Source organism: Protopterus annectens, chromosome 12.part0, assembly GCF_019279795.1.
Source record: "Protopterus annectens isolate FY-2018-M chromosome 12.part0, PAN1.0, whole genome shotgun sequence".
Taxonomy (NCBI): domain Eukaryota; kingdom Metazoa; phylum Chordata; order Ceratodontiformes; family Protopteridae; genus Protopterus; species Protopterus annectens.
This window is the reverse complement of record NC_056746.1, coordinates 556,996,280-557,014,056: the sequence shown is the minus strand read 5'-3', so window position 1 is coordinate 557,014,056 and position 17,777 is coordinate 556,996,280.

The window sequence follows — 17,777 nt, the reverse complement described above, 5'->3', positions numbered from 1 at the left end:
AGTCGGACTTTCCCGGTCAACAAATGTTAAATAAAAAAATGTGTTACTGCTGACAATACCTCTTCCTCACATTTTCATAGGTACATCAGGTGTGGCTGGAGTCCGAGGTCCTGTACCTGGTAAGTATGATACTGTTGTTTTACAGATCATATATACCCTAAGAATGTTAAGGGCTGCCATGTTGTCCTAGGCACAATCGTTATGCTTAGCCAGAGTAGAATAGTTGTATGTGCCATTTCGGAGCAATTAACTGAAGTGCATAAAATGGGTAATCACAGCTGTGTATTTGCAGGAACATTAACACATTTGCACTTACTGTTAAGAAGGACTATGCAGCCTGCTATACAGGAGGAAATCACTCCAAGATGCCTGTTCACACACAATAGGGAGATGGAACATACCTGAGGCAGTGATACTACAACTGGCATGTTATGCTCAAGAAAGGTGCACTGGGTTTTAGGTGTAGCTCTATCAGATACACTGTCATATTGCTTACCTTACAGGTGTATTGCACTGGCAACATCAACCAGATATAATTGCAGTGCATGTTATAAAGTGCCTGTCTTGTCTGTGTATGTTATGTTGTGTGTTTGTGTGTTGTGCATGGGATCAGAAATAAGCTGTGGGATATGTAATGTAGTTGTGGCTCCTCACCTGTATGTATCTGTGTGGATTACCATACATAATAGTGCGGGTATTAATGTACTGATTTTGTTTTCCTCCTCACAAGTGAGCATGGGGGTTGGAGTCTGTCCCTCTCACAACCTGATATCAGTGTTTCATCGGACTCTGATGATGATGATGGTGGCCATAGTGAGGCACAGGTGGGAATTCTTGGGGGTTGAATTTGTCCCAGGGGTTGACATTCCACTTCCTCCCCCATTGTCCCTGCATACAGTCAGTATACCCACACATACCCAGTCCCCTGAGGCCACATATATTGGAAAGTCAGAGTGTAGTGATATTGAGCAGGACAGTGTGGCAACTATGGCATCAGTGAGTGTAGACACTGGCCATAGCCAGAGAGCTGGTGAGGTCCCACACAGGTAGAGTGACAGGGGTGCTCAAAGGAAGACTGCTGCCCATCTACCACCTGCCACAGGTCTCACATCATGGGTCACTTGCCTCATGATTCGGTCCATCATGGAGGCAGAGGCATGTTCCGAAAGCAACATCAGACAGATACTCAGGATTATGGATGCAGCACAGTCTGACATCTGTGACTGCCTCCACCACATTGGTGATGTCATGGATTGTTTCACTGATGTAATGGACAGATGGTGGGCTGTGACAGTGTCAGTCTTTTACCACACGTTGTCTGCGCTAGAACATCTTGTTGGAGTAGGGCATCAGACACATGGATGTAGGTCAGCAACACCATCTGCTGAGACTCCACGTGGCCATTCACAATCATGCTCCCATAGTGGCAGTACCTCTAACACTACAGACGGAAGTGTGCTGTCCACATCATGATGTGGCAGGCCATGGGTATGTGGTCCTGGGTGATCCTGTGGGGGGACATGGGCCCAGCAGACAGCAGTAACCATCAGCTACTAGCAATGTATCTGACCTTGGGCATGGTGGTGCCAGTGCCACTCCTGGTAGAGCTAGTTCCCCTGTTTGTGGCCATAGATGGTGAACTGTCCACTCTGCCATGTACAGTCCACAGCTGTCCAACATACACTTGTGTAGGGCTAGCACTGTGCTTGACTGTGTACACACACACTCAGACATCATTGTCACATGCAGGTCATCAACAGACTCACACAGCACCTCTCCATGGCCCATCTAACCAGCACCCCTTCCTGACTCACACACATGCTATCAACTGTTTGGCACAACCTAGGCCTCTGGCAACCCACACCACACCCTGTGCATGTGATGTTACCTGTGCCACATCCTTGCCATCTATGCCAGCAATGCAGGGACATGTAAATATGTGTCTGATGGATAGGATGACTATATTACTTTACATGTACTTGTGTAGTGTGGTATTGTTGTGCTATGGAAAGTGTCATGGGCCATGACAGGTGCTGTATGCTGGCATGTGTTATGACTACACATCAAACTTTGTGCATCTTTGTTGCATGATGTTAGACTGGCAGCAGTGTTACAGAATGACAGGTGTCTCACAGACCTGTATATGTTTCTGTTCCAGGGGTCTGAGTGGCTAAGCTATAGAGACTTGGTGACAATACAGTGGCACAGGATGGCATGGCAGCACAGCAGAAATATGACATCAGCAAGATACGGCTGCATACATGTGTAGTTACTAAAGTGCATATGTGTTGAACAGTGTGTTAGGGACAATGGGGCAGTCAGCATAATCATGCATGCATACTCTGTGACAAGATCTACTACACTTGCTATGTGTCACCTGGGTGCTCCATACATACAAATCTAGGTGGTGGTGGACAGCAGTTATGCCTATGTAGATGAGAGCTATTTGGGGCCAGCAGCTAGTCACAGGCAGTAAAATGCATGACCATTGTACATAAATAGCCCATGTGCGTACTGCTGCAAGGGGATATATTTACACACACACACACACACACACACACACACACACACACACACACACACACACACACACACTTGGTTTATGTGAGGTTAGAGGCCCTATGTAGTAGTACACACGATACCATGACATACTTATCGTATGCGCCATGGAGCTTATCTGGTATTAGATTGTCAGCCAGTGCTGTTAAGGTGGATGACATCAGCAGGCCTTGTAAAGGAGGCCACTGTAGAGGCTGGCAGGTAGTCACAGGGCCTTAAAATGTATAATCATTGGACAGAGCTAGGCCATACAAGTATGTCTTTACTGCTGCAAGGGGATATATTTACACACACGCAAGGGTTGCCTGTTGTGAAATGAGAACCCCACCTACTGTAGTATACAATAAAGCACAATGTACTGGTTGCATGTGCCACGGAACTTATCTGATATTAGATTGTCAGCCAGTGCTGTTAGGGTAGATGACATCAACAGACCTTGTAAAGGAGGCCACTGTAGAGGCTGGGAGGAAGTCACAGGGACTTAAAATGTATAATCATTGGACAGAGATAGGCCATACAGGCATGTCTTTAATGCTGCAAGGGTATAGGTTTACATACACACAGAAAGTTGCTGGTTGTAAGATTAGAACCCCTACTGTTTGAGTAACACATACTAGAGTGCAGTGGATTTAATGCATGTGACACAGAACTTAGCAAGTACCATACTGTCAGCCAATGCTGTTAAGATGGATGACATCAGCAGTCACTGTTGAGGAAGAAGCTAGTCACGAGGCCATAAAAGTAACAACCATTGTACAGATGGGTATGTATGTAATGCTGTAGGGGAAATATCTACACACACACACATACAAGGTGGCTGATCTGTTGTGTGTATATATATATATATATATATATATATATATATATATATATACACATATATATATATATATATATATATATATATATATATATGTGTGTGTATATATATATATATATATATATATATGTGTGTGTGTATATATATATATATATATATATATATATATATATATATATGCAACCACAGTACTTGTGGACTACGCAAATTGGTCTTGTATTACACAACATGTGTGGCCTGCAGCATGAACCTGCTTGATGCTGTTATTGTATCTAGTATCCCAGGAGTGGGGTGCCTGTTCATACCCCTGCTGTGTGTGTACAGTTATCAGTATCACCATGTCTTGCAGGCTGCAGTTTTGTAGGTGGACAATTGGCCAGTGACAGTATGGCCTGTCCAAGTCCCGTGTTGCAAGCATTGCACATTACACCACCTGCTCACCATTGTCTGTCTACACGATGACATTTCACAAGCACAGGTTTCTGTGGGTGAGTGTATTATATCCTTCCTTGGTCTGTTACCATCAGGCAACTGTTGTGATGTGTAGGTGCAGATAATCCCAGCATTCTGCCTGTAAGTGGGGACATTCGTACATTCCCTCACACATGTACACATGTATATATATATATATATATATATATATATATATATATATATATATATATATATAAGGGAAAGAAATCGCTGTTCCAAAAAAGAAAAAAAAGCTTTAAAACATTACATAAAGTGGGTGGCAGTTCCCCCCACACCCCCCTACTTAAATATACCAACCCCGAGATCGCACTACAGTGCCGAAAATGGCAAAGTAACAGAAGCAGTCAAACAAATTCTTTCCCTGGGAAAGAATTTGCTTAAAAGCAGCTTCGCTATTTTGCCTTTTCGTTCTTTTACGTTCGATCAAGATGCATTCAACAGAATGCGTCTTCGATCACGTAATAGGAACCCTATATATATATATATATATATATATATATATATATATATATATATATATATATATATATATATATATATATATATATATATATATATATATATATATATATATATATATATTTATATGTATATACAACAGGGATGTCATCTTAACTGTTGCTGTGTGTGCATGTTATGTAACTGTGTTATGTAGATATATGTGGAGAGTCTATATCAGTCTACACATGTATTTGGATAATTATGTACATATATATATATATATATATATATATATATATATATATATATATATATATATATATGCATATCTATACCTAATCTATATCTACTCTATATCAATATATATCTATATATCTATCTATATATATATATATATATATATATATATATATATATTGTTATTATATATATATATATATATATATATATATATATATATACATATATATATATATATATATATATATATATATATATATATATATGTGTGTGTGTGTGTGTGTGCCACATACTGATAGTTAGGGTAAGAGACAGATACGTATACATAGCTGCCTGTATGCACAGACATATTTCTACATAGCAGTTCTTTGAGCAGCTGTGGCAACAGACATGGGCTCAACTTAGCTAAGTGTAGGAGCTTGCCCAGTGTGACTGTCCGCACTTACAAGGTGACTCCAGGCCAGACCTACCTGCACTCCAGTCTTGGATTTTGTGTGCTGCAGCCAATTGGCTGCTAGACTTGTTTCCACAGTCCAGCACCTCCCTGATATTTTGTCCAAGGCATTCCCCGGCTGTTTGCTGAATGTAATATGTGACCCAAACCTATCAACTGTACAGATTGTAATCATATTTTTGGTACATTTTACATAACATTGTGATTTTCTGGCACATTGGGGAAAACATTATAAACTGACCTTAGGATATGATGAGAAACATTTGAGTTACTGACTCCATACACATTAGGGAATTCATGCGAATGCAAAACCTGTTATTCTATCAACTTTCCACATCCGTCAAGCCAATAGTTAATCCTTCTCCTTATATTTGGGCCTTTGTCCCAGTATTGTTTATGGCTTTGTCCAGATTCCTTGCTCTAAGAGGTTGAGAGGTATGATATGACTGGGGTGCATGATGTAACACCACAGACAGGGTGACAGTCTTCATACCTCTCACTGTACATGATTTTACAGAATGTCCAGCATTCTGCCCCATATGTCTGCTCTGTTCCTCATACAGTTGTGTTTATCCAGTAATATACTATAAAATACAGTCCACTGAATTGTTGTAAGTATTGATACAGTTAAGTGATGGCCTTTACATACTGCTGCTAATCTGATCTGTTGCAACCTGCTGTTATACTAGCCACCTTCTAGGTTACTCAGAGTATGTATAATGTCTGAAGGTTTGGACCTCTGTCCCCTCATTTTCTCTGGCTTTGTCCAACTACCTTGCAGTAACATATTACAATGTTATGACAGTCTGTGGGACTCTTACCATAAGTATAACTCAAATCTAAAAGTTGTAGGTACAGCCAGCTTTGAACCATCAACACTATCATCCATACTAATGTCCTTAGCACAGTGAGCCACACCAGCCTCCGGAAAGTGAAGTTCAATGCCTCACACTATTAACAGCATACAGACATACACTGTGACTCCTGCTGTGACCCCTGTGTTTTGTGGAAAATACAACACCTGGCCATGTTCTTTGTGACAGCCCTGGAATTGTGTGGTCTGCTGATATATCCTTGCAAACATACTGTTACTGCAGTTGTATGGGAACACTGATGTGTTGGGGGTCAGGAACTCTGGCATTAACAGTCATGCGTCTGTCCTATGACCCCACTGTTTGGCATTTCCCTTGCATAATGCAGTGGGGTTTCTAGCCATGTGGCCTAATGCATATTATGGGGCACCCAGTATTGGACAGAGTACCTGTTGTCCCAAGTAGCTGTTAGTTCTCTGCAAGTAGCCTAGTAGCCCACTCTATTCTTTTGCATGCATGCAGCAGGTCCATACATATGCTACCATAGTCTAGTACTCCATACATTTGTTGTATAGGATAATGACTTACCTTGTGAAGGCAGCGGCTGAGAGACCTGTGTCTCAGGGCTGACTCTGTCTGATGCACACAGTACACAGCCACTATATGGTTAGGTACAGGTTGTGTAGTTTGGCTGGCATCCTTTTTACTATGTTAGGAGTTGGAGTGAGGTGTCAGTCCCTAAGACTCTAGGTTGTCAGTGCAAGTGTTATGCATTGTCTCTTAGCCAAGGCCAGGGCATACCGGGCATGCCTACGTCTGCCTACAGAGACAGCCTCAGGGGTTTCCTCCTCCGAACCCCCTGTGGGTGTAGCTGTCGGGACCTAGGCACCGGTGGGGGGCTGAGTATCTCTTCCCTCTGATGATCCTGCCACAGCTGTTTCTGATAGATCATATTGTGTAGCATGGCACATACTGTGAACATCTGTGCACATGTGGCTGGAGAGTACTGCAGGGCTCCAACAGATATATATAGGCACCGGAACCGTGACCTGAGCAGCCCAAACACATGCTCTATGATGTTTCTAGTTTGTGCATGTGCCTCATTATGGCATTCTTTGGCGCGTGTGTGTGCATTTCTGATGGGTGTTATCATTTACGGTTCCAATACATAGCCAGCATCTCCCAGTAGATGGCCATATGGGATGTCCCCCATGGTAAACATCTGGTACAGCTGTGATGCATGCCAGACAAGGGAGTTGTGATAAATGCCAGGACTGCCAGCACACACATTCATGATAATGTCCTAGGCATTGCACATGACCTGGCAGATGATGGCGTGATACCCCTTGCGGTTGATGTAGACTCTACCCTCCTCACCGGGCGGTGCTTTGATGTGTACATGAGTGCAGTCTATGGCACCCAGTATCTTAGAGTAGTGTGCTACATGGTAGAAGAGTTGCATACTGCTAGATCTCTTCTCAGGGATGTGGGGTAAATCAATGTGCTCACTGGCATGTGTTAGCATGGCATCCAGGAACTGGTGGAGTGCTCTGGATGCTGATGCCTGTGAGACCCCCATCATGTCCCCAGTTGGCTTTTGGAAAATACCTGTAGCTAGTATCTGAAGGGCTACACATGCCTTTGTTTCCACTGGGATGGGTTCCCCTCTGTTAGCTCTGGCTCTGAGTTGAGGATGGCAGAGTGCAGTGAGTTCTTATAGTATGTCCCTGTCCATCCTGTATAATTCTAAAATCTCCAGCTCATGTAGCTCCTGGAAGGTTACCCTGCACCTGAACATTTTTCTCCTTCTCAGTCTAGGCCAACATCAGCATTGATCTCAACATCTAGCACATACAGTTGTAGCAGAGCTGCAAAAGCCCCTAGCAGTGCTTTAGTTAAAAATCCCATGTTTGTACTCCGCTGGTGTAGAGTATGGGGGTGAATTCAGATTGTAGGGTGCATGCAACTTTTCTAGTGCTCTGTTGTAGGTACAGCCTGTGTGATTGGTTACATATGATACATTCTACCTGCCAGGTACATCATTATCAGTGTTTTAATGGCCCAGTTTAAGTGGTACAGGGGTCTTCAGTAATTTATATATGATTGGCTTTCCCAGGCAATTTTCTGTTTTTTTTTAATAGACTTCCCTGCTAAGCACTGTGGCATGGCACAAAAACCCGTGCCACAAATGTAAACAATGCTCAGCACTCAGTGGACACACCCCATAGACAGGTATGCTCAGCACAGTGACACACTATGCAAACATGCTCAAACTAGCTAAAACACGCACCTTGAAGTTAAACAAATATTAGGCACTGAACATGCTCCCCTGCTCAGCTCAGGGGCACGGCGTGCAAACAGGTGCCACTGAGCTCCAATGTGCTTAAAATATGATGTCAGCTACCTCTTCTGTGGACACCAATATGATTCAGTGCTACATGGATGTGATCTGCAGACATGGATACTCATTTTTGCTATTCAGTAACCCAGTTCATTTGCATACAGATCCGTGCACAGAACCAGGAAACTGCACTATTCCAGACCCTGCCTCCTTAACAACCACAGAAATCTATCATTGTACATATGCAATGCAAGGCCCTATAATGCATTATTGTCACATATTTTATTTTTACACTTTTAAATATTTTCTTTTTGCATAACAGCGTGTTTGCGTGCTGCTGTGTCCCATGCAAATGTAATTTGAGTATCAAAAAAATAATTATTTTAAATTATTTTCCATTACTTTTTGGACACACAGGGCATATTTTTGCACATATCTGCATCTGCTATGTAATTTCTATCCTTCTAACTGGGCTTTTACAGCTCCTGTTCACTTTTTATCTCATGTACACGGAATTTTTTTGTGTGCACTTCAGACACCAACATGGGGTCTGCAGAACTATCTCTCTACTTGATGGATTGCTCCAACACCCTCATTTGCATGCAAGTCACCTGCTTATGAGATGATTTGCATGCCACGGACACTTCCACGATCCACTCGTGCATGCCCCTCAGCTCCATTTACTGGATTACATGGCTGCTTACTTCCATGTAAGCTCTGTGCCACTATACCTACAAAGAAAATTAATCCATGTAGGCTTTACTGAATTCCCCCCATTATGTAATACCCTCTACTGGTCCAATGTCATGAAAACAAAATGATTAAACACACATGCACTTTGCCCCCTGCACAACCTTACTAATGCATGCTAACCCTAATCCTAACCGTAACCTGCACCTTACCTTAGAAAAATCTTAGAAAAGCAGTTTCCATAACACTGCTACTAATCAAGACAGGCTCAGACTCAGAAACATGATGAACATGCACAACACTAAAGCTATCTCCTTATCTTACCATTACCCTAACCCACACACAGTCATTCCTACCCCTAATATCAACCCACTTACCTCTGTTTACATTCTGAACTGTCTGCATATTGAATTGTCAACATTCTCATAGTGTTCTTCTGAGTGCCAGCATTCTGAATACATATGAATGTATGGCCATCAGTCAAAAATTCATCTTACTGAACAGCAAGTGATTGAACACACTTGTTGATCACCAACTGATCAAAAAATATATATATAAAACCAGCTGTTTTGCAGGGGGACAAGCCCCCATGCACCCCCATACCCCCTGATAATATTATACACCAACTCCAAGATCATAATACAGTGGGGAAAAGACAAATTCCCTGATCTCCACTGTACCATGATCTCACACTGACAAAAAGCTGGCGCATGTAGTCAGCTGATTTTTGATCAGCTGTACCAGCTTTTTGTCCATTTGACAATTGTTACTTTTGACCAATTGTTGTTGTTATCCCATATGTATATATATATATATATATATATATATATATATATATATATATCTCGTACTATTGAGCGAAAGCTCAAACCACCAAAACCACATCAAGTGTGTTCGGCTGTTTCATGTTCGGTGAAACGGCTGTTCGATAAAGAGTATGGATCCTATATATATATATATATATATATATATATATATATATATACACACACACACACACACACACACACACACACACACACACACACACACACACACACACATGGGTGTAGGACACTGTTATCGAATGTAGTGTCCCGACACCCTACAGATCAATGTCCGAATTCTGAAAACACTGAGAGTGAGACTTTCTGTGTATGCTCTGGGGATTACCCCAGAGTGGAGTAAGCCAACACCAAGTGTTTTTGCAGTGGGGCAAGACCCCCTGCACCCCCTGCTAATTATATATACTTATGCTGAGATTACAGAATCCTTCGAGAATGACGATTTTTCACACCTGTTGAATCCCTGTCTGTGTTGACTATTTACCATAGACTTACTGCCAACTATTCAAAACAGCAAACCACAAAAAGTAAACTATGAAAACCAAATATTTAAAAATGAAAACACTTTCCTTTTCTGATCGGTAAACCCAAGCACTAACAATATCCCCCAAACCAAATTTGCTTGAGAAGTGATGCTGTTGTCTCAATAGTGATGCTGTTAGGGATGGACATTTACTAAGTTAATATAGGTAGGTTTAGGATTGAGGGTAGCATTAGGTTGTCAGGGGTCAGGAGGGCTGACAGGCAGTAGGCAACCGCTATGGAAGAGTTGAGAATAAATATAAAAATGTAACTGTAGCGAATACGAAATGAGTGGAGGGAAAATGCCCAGACTACAGCCCAAGCAACTCAGATTTAACTAATAGTTCGGATGCTTGATGGCGCTAGTCAGAGGTGTAGGTAGCTATTATTTTTGTCAATGCTATCCCCCAATTTAGCTCCCCACCATAAGCAAAAAAAGTTCTTTGCCAAATGAGCAAAAAAAGGTGTTTTCTTCTTTTACATTTGTAGCAAGCCGTTGTTACAGTTTATACTACAGACAAAGAGCTACAGCACTCAAGTTTGACCACAAATACAATAAATGTAGCTATACAGAGAAGAAAGATTGGCTGATCATACCCCTTAAAACTTTGCACCTGGGGCGGCTGCCCATTCATCCCACCTCAGCTACACTACTTGGGCTGGTAAGGAGGATGGTTGGGCCAGCTTTGACAGGGAATGAGGGCAGTAGCTAGCCAAATGTGTTACAGAGTGCAATTGGGAAACGGGAAGCATGGGGCAGGACTTAGGCTCACCAAGCCAATAATAGATATTAACCTCAATAGCAAGTGTGTGGAAGCATGCACTCACAAAAGGAGGGATTGTGGTACACTACTGTGATGCAGTTCACTCATCCACCACTTGAGGGAGGGAGGGAAGGTTAGATCATCCCAAATAATCTCCTTGCCAGGACGCTGGTAAGAATGCAAAGCTGCCTAAATGATGACCCCACCTTGTACGGCTCTTACCTCAACTTTTGATGTACTCTCCAAAGTGCAGGACTGAATAGTCACATTATGACTGAGGAGAGGCTTGATAGTTTGCTGGCACAGCAGTAAAAATAACTTAGAAAAAAGTTTACTTATAAAGAACACAGAAACTACAGAACAAGTCTAGTTTATACTGAATATTTTTATGTATCTGATTAGTCCTAAGTTTCAGATGCGACAGATTTCATAACGGTTGAATAATCTATGCTTGGTAAGGGGTTTTCTTTGATTTCCCACCAAAAAGATTACCTCTGCCTAGCTGCTTGGTCACATTGCCCCCCACCGACTTTCCATTCCAGAATACAAAAATGAATTTCCCTTTTCTGAAAGAGCTTTTCAGGGGAGCTGTCCCCCTTCCCAGTGTGGCAACGTCACCCCCACACTCCCAATTATTAAACATAGTAACACCAATGTTGCACTAACTTAGCGAACAATAAAGTATGTGTTATTTCCTTTACTCTGAGGTGATGGAAGACTGGAGTTTGCATATTTAAAATTAGGGTAAGCATTTCTAACATTGGGGTAGATGGACAAAGTCCCCTGCAAAGCAATGATTACTTATCTGAGGAATTTTTACAATACTAAGTTCGCAGTGGAACATGGTGATTGGTCACATGGTTGACAGTAATATCATAAGCAGAAATTTAGAGAAGGTCCTGTCTGTAGTTAAGCTTCAGTACTAAACATTAAGTGAAATGGAAAAAAGTAGTTCTGCTTCTGAGGTAAGAGTTAAATCAGAGGCGTACTAATGTGGGGGCAGAGGGTGTGTGGTCCACCCCTGGTGCAAACAGTAAGGGAGTGCAGCCTTGTGTTTGAAAAGCTTAAGCTAAAACCAGAGCTAAGTCCTTTAAGGGTATTCTTTTTTAAGAATTCCCTCTGTCTGTGCATCCCTGTGTGTGTTGATGCACACGTGCACCTGTTACATACTGCTTTTCTGCATTCTGCATGACGCACATGTTGCATATTATGGAATTTAAATACAACTTTGTGTGTGTGTGTGTGTGTGTGTGTGTGTGTGTGTGTGTGTGTGTGTGTGTGTGTGTGTTAGCATACCTATCAAATCTGGACAAAGCCTAAAATAATGTTGTTGTTGTTTGTCTTTTCGGCTTTTCCCGGTTAGGGGTCACCACAGCGGAACTCCGGTCCGCTAATGATTGGCAGTAGATTTTATTTTTATGGTGCTGAGTTGCCAGCTCGATGCTCAACCTTCAGCAAAGGCACACCCATTTATGCATGTCTTTCGGAGGCCACTCGACCGTGGAGAGGACATACAGACTCCACACAGAAGGCACTCCAGCTGTGAATCGAACAGGAGAACCTCTTGCTGTGAGGCAACAATGCTACCGCTGTACAGGACAGATTTTAAATATTGCTCATATAAACTTAGAAAGTTGCTAGAATAACAAGATTTGTGTTAGCATGCATTTTCTGAATAACATGAAGCCTGAAACTTACATGTATGTCATGATTTAAAAACATCAATCCTCATTGATTTACTAGAAAACCATACATTTTATGAGGAACAGATCAAAAATGTGAGGCAAAAATCTGGACATTCTGTGAAAAACAGGGCACTTGAGAGGTTAGTAAATTTCCCCAGACTCACACTCCGTACCCTGGTTATAAAAAGCAAGAGCCTGAATCCTCTACACCATCTACCAAACTAGTAAAAAAGGAGTTTTGGTAAATTTTCAAGGAAATGAGTTTCATTGCATTTTCAAGGAATTGTGAACATTAAGGAAACAGAGGTTTTCTGCTGCTCATGCTAAGTCTGTTTTCAATGCGCATGTGCTTTGTTTAGCAATTGGTCATAGCATAACAGATAGCATGCTTGCTTTTGCTGCAGAAGAATGTGGGTTCTTGTCTCACAACATGTAGATGGATTGCTGATACTGTGCTATACTTGAAGGGTAAGGGAAGGGAAGGGTGAAAGGGGGGTAGGGGGTAGGCATGCTGCAGTCCTGAATGTGTCCTCCTTTGGATAAGATGCCTAGTAACCATGAAACTGTTGTCAGTTTGCCAGCCATTCCCTATTACAATATTACCAGCTTATTCATTTTTTTAATTTAACATATGCAGTTTATTCTTCAAGGGCAGCAAGCACTAAATTTGTAGATAAAACGTTGAAGTATAAAGTTGTTTGCTAGAAGCACCCTCTCCATTAGTTGCAGATCTGTTTAATGTGGAATTATTCAGACAACTTTCACATCTGCAGAGATTGCATATGTTGACTGGTATTGATGGATTGTAATGACAGAAGTTTGAATGGCCTTTTATGGTTGAAATGTTCTGAAATGGGCTGTTTGCATTATTGAGTCATACATTTTGTTTCATTGCTTACTGGAAAATGTTTAAAACTACAATTTTAAAACACAGTGGTGCTGTATTATACAAGAAATATAATTTAATACAACCAGGAAGGTGAATTGAAGAACACATGCACGTATACATGGTCCGGAGAATGTGTATAAGGGGCCTATGGTTTGAAAACAGCCCAAAGGTAAACTTTATCTGCCACTGACCAGATGCATTTTCTTTTAATATGGGTTTTAATGCAAGTTACTGTCATATTGTTTGCTTAGTTTATAGTCTGCCTTTACATGACTAGTGTGCATTTGCATGAAATAAGCTGCAATCTTTACTCTCTCTTTCTATGGGTGCTGTATTTGTAAATCAAAGTTAAAACTGTTCCTGATTTTGCAGAATTCCCTAAATGTGCTTCATCTTGATCTGTTCCTAATAGAATTTGGGGTCAACTGTCCAAATAAGTTACTAAATCCCGAACTACTGGGTCAGCTGTCAGGGGTGTGTTGTGAATGTCTTACTCAACTTTCCAAAGGAGATGATAATGTACTTTTGACATATAGCATTATTCCATGATTCTGGCATTAGTTATTTGTTTGGGACAAGCCTTCCTGTAGGATGGCTGAGTCTTTTCGGGATTTGATCACTGTTCCTTGCTTGCTTCTTGATGGCATTATTATGTTTCATTTCATGATTATTATTAAAAACAAGTAAGGGAATCCATCCTAGAGGGCTACAGGTATTATAATAAAACAAAAACATAGTAAGCAGAGAAGATAAACATTTATAAATAATGTTAACTGCTTTCGCCTAAACAATGAATAGGCTTCTTTAGAACAAACTTTGTCCCACCAATTCAGAGAAAAAATAAAAAAAGATAAAATCATCTAATCACATGTAGAAAATAGGTAAGCAGGGGCTGGAATTTACTGGAGAAAACTAGCAAAGGAGCCAAGGTATTGGAAGCAAATAACTAGATAAGGAAAGGTAATATAGTAGGGTGAGGCCAATCAGTAGCTTGGACTGCAGGATAGGCAAAGGATAGGGGAATACTAGGTAAAACACCTGCTCTGGTAGAGTTTTTTTGTCAAGTCTAGAAGAGAAACTGTTGTCAAAAAAGAGAATTAATACCACATAACTTTCCTTTGCATGACTTTCAGTGTTTTATTAAACCTTTCTATTAACCCATCAATCTGCATTTGGTAGAGGGATGTCTTTAACTGTATGACTCTTAAACATTGATATAACTGGTACAGTACCCATGGCTTAAAGGAAGTGCCTTGGTCAGTAAGCATTTCCTTGAGACATCCACTCTGGAGAATAACAGTAGCAGTTCTGTGGTAATAACCTTAGCATTAAGTTTGCATAATGGTACCACATATAGAAATTTGGTAACATAGTCCATTATGACTAATACGCACTAATACTCATTGCTAGATTTTACTAATAGCTCTGTGATATCTATAACATTAAATTTAAATTGTGCTTCTATGATCATAATTTGGATTAGGAGACATATTAAAATGGAGAGTGGATTCTGGCATTCTGGACAAGAAGCACAGAAGTTATATTAATCTATTTCACTGTTCCTGGCCTGTACAATCTGGTCAATACTCCTAATACACTCGCCTTACTTTTGTCCACTTCAGGTGACCTCTTAACATGTGAATATGAGCTAGTTTCATTAGTAGTGTCCTAAGATTTGACACTAGTTGCTGATACTAACTTTTTATCCATTTCTTTACTTACGCTATTTAAGAAGTCACTATTTAACTCGAAATAAGGGTAGGAAGTAATGGAAACATCCTTTTCACTGTCTTCCAGTACAATCTTGGTTATATTCTCTCTCTCTCTTTCCCTACATAGAATATTATAGTCCTGTTGTGTTATTTTAAAGCTGATGTGACTTATCTATAAGCACTAACTCAGACCTAGTTTCCTCAGTAATTTGCCTCAAGCTGGAAAGTGTAACTTCTCCAAAAAATACTGATAATGAAGCTTTTTCGTATCTTCCCCTGCAAATGGTAGTGTAAAACAAAAATTGCCACCAGCATAGGGCTCCTACATTCTTTTATTTGACATTGTTCTTCCTCTATCGTAGTGTAAGCAGATACCAATCTCTCACTGTTTTCTTTTTCTATGAGGAAGCAACTTCAGTTAAAGCACGCTATTCAGTTTTCACACTTCGGTCTATATCGTTCTCTTCAGGATTAATAGCACAGAACATACCAATGTGACCCCCTCACCATATTTCTAATAAATGAACACATTCTCACAAAGGCTCTTGTTTACCCAGTGGTAGTAATTCTTGCACAGTAAGCAAGAGGTTTTAGGTTCAAGTCCCCATTCTCTTTAGTCTAAAGGTGGAAGTTTCTTGATTTACATCAAAAATAAATGTACCTCAAGGCTGGTCAAATGGAATGATGCACTTGAGCGTCTCCACTTTCAAGTCACTAGAAGCAAAATGCCATACTACTTCCTTGCAAGCTATAGGTCCTCCTCTACAACTCAGGAAACCCATAACATGGAAACACTCACCATCCAACCCATTAGAATATTTATGGGCAATGTTAATGACCCCGCTATTAACTGGGAATCATATATGACACCAAATGTGCAGACACAGAAATTCCTAGATTTTGTAAACACAAACTCCCTGGACCAGCTTGTTGATATACTGACCACTAATAGGGGAGACTGCTGCACACCCCATAATGTAATGTCCTTTCTGGTAAATAGAACACAAAACGCTCTCCTTTGAAGTAAAAAATAAAACCCGTAAACCCAACTAACCCTGGAATGTTCAGAAACTACTATAAGGCTAACTTCCTACTATTAAGTGGTAACATAGCAAAATTTCAAGTCCCATAAACTCTGAGAACACTGCTGTCTATGAATAATTGTAAACAGAGACCCTATACAAGCATATTAATAGCTGCATAGAGGCAGCTGTACCCATCACGAATAAGTACAAAACTAACTGAAAAAAAAAAAACAAGTCACCCTGGTGGAATAGGCTATATAACAGTAGGCTGTATAACAGACGGGAGAAAATCATGGCCAAAATTAGGAAGTGTAGCACCCAGCAGGATAAATGCCCTCTTGTCAAACTAAACAAACAACTTCAGAGGAAAAGTCAAGTCTATCTAAGCAAAATCTGACATAAATTTGGCCTCCTAGGTCAAGGACAAACACAAAGCATTCTTTAGCTATGTCTGCAACCTCAAAGGCAATACACAATTGTGTGCAGGCGTTATTGTTAATGGAACCACCTATACTGAGCTGGAAGATATAGCAAACATGCTGGCAGATAGATTTAGTTCTAACTTTACCCCTCTCACCCCCTCAGCCACCCCTCGGGTAATACTATCAAATATAACTTCCCCTACTATCACTATGGAACAGGTCCTCCATGCTCTCTGTAAGACCAAGAACACTGCATAAATGGGCCCAGACAATATCCAAGGATGCCTTCTAAATAGCATGAAACATGCCCTATCAGGCTTTCTGGAAATACTATTTAACTGTACCTCCAAACAGGTTTTCTGTCTAATGAATTGAGAACAGCAATGGTCATCCCTCTGCATAAAGGTGGGCCATTCACAGACCCTGAAAACTACAGACCCATAAGCCTCACTAGTCTCATATGCAAAGCCATGGAGAGAATTATCATGGAAACCTTCAGACACTAAACCTGACCCAATTTAGTTTCATCAAGGGCAGGTCATGCCTACTGAACCTGGTAGACTTCATTGAGAAGGTCACCAAAGCAATGGATGAGGGCAAAACAGTTCACACTGCCTACTCTGACCTGGTAAAAGCATTTTACCCAATATCCCAATTAGGCATTGTTGATAAGCTCAAGATGCTAGGTATAAACCCTCATATCACCTGGCTGATAGACAGCTGGCTCACAGACAGGACCCAGGAAGTTAGAATTGGGGAATCCACACTACAAAGAGGCCATTCACAAACAAAGTCCCTCAGAGATTGGTCCTAGGACCCCTTCTTTTTGGCATTTACTTCTCTGAATTCAAGGTCAATGTCAATGATCTCTGGCTGACCAAATTTGCAGATGACTGCAAATTAAGAGTAGTCATAGACTCCATCACTGACAATAATGTTCTCCAGGATGAGCTGACATGGTCAAATAACTTGCGTCAGAGCTGTGGACTCGAACTAAATGCCAATAAATGCATAATGGCATCCTTCAGGAAGTCATTCAACCCTGGTAACTATCATAATATCAACACACCTCTAAGAGTCAACCCAGTACCCAGGGACTTGGT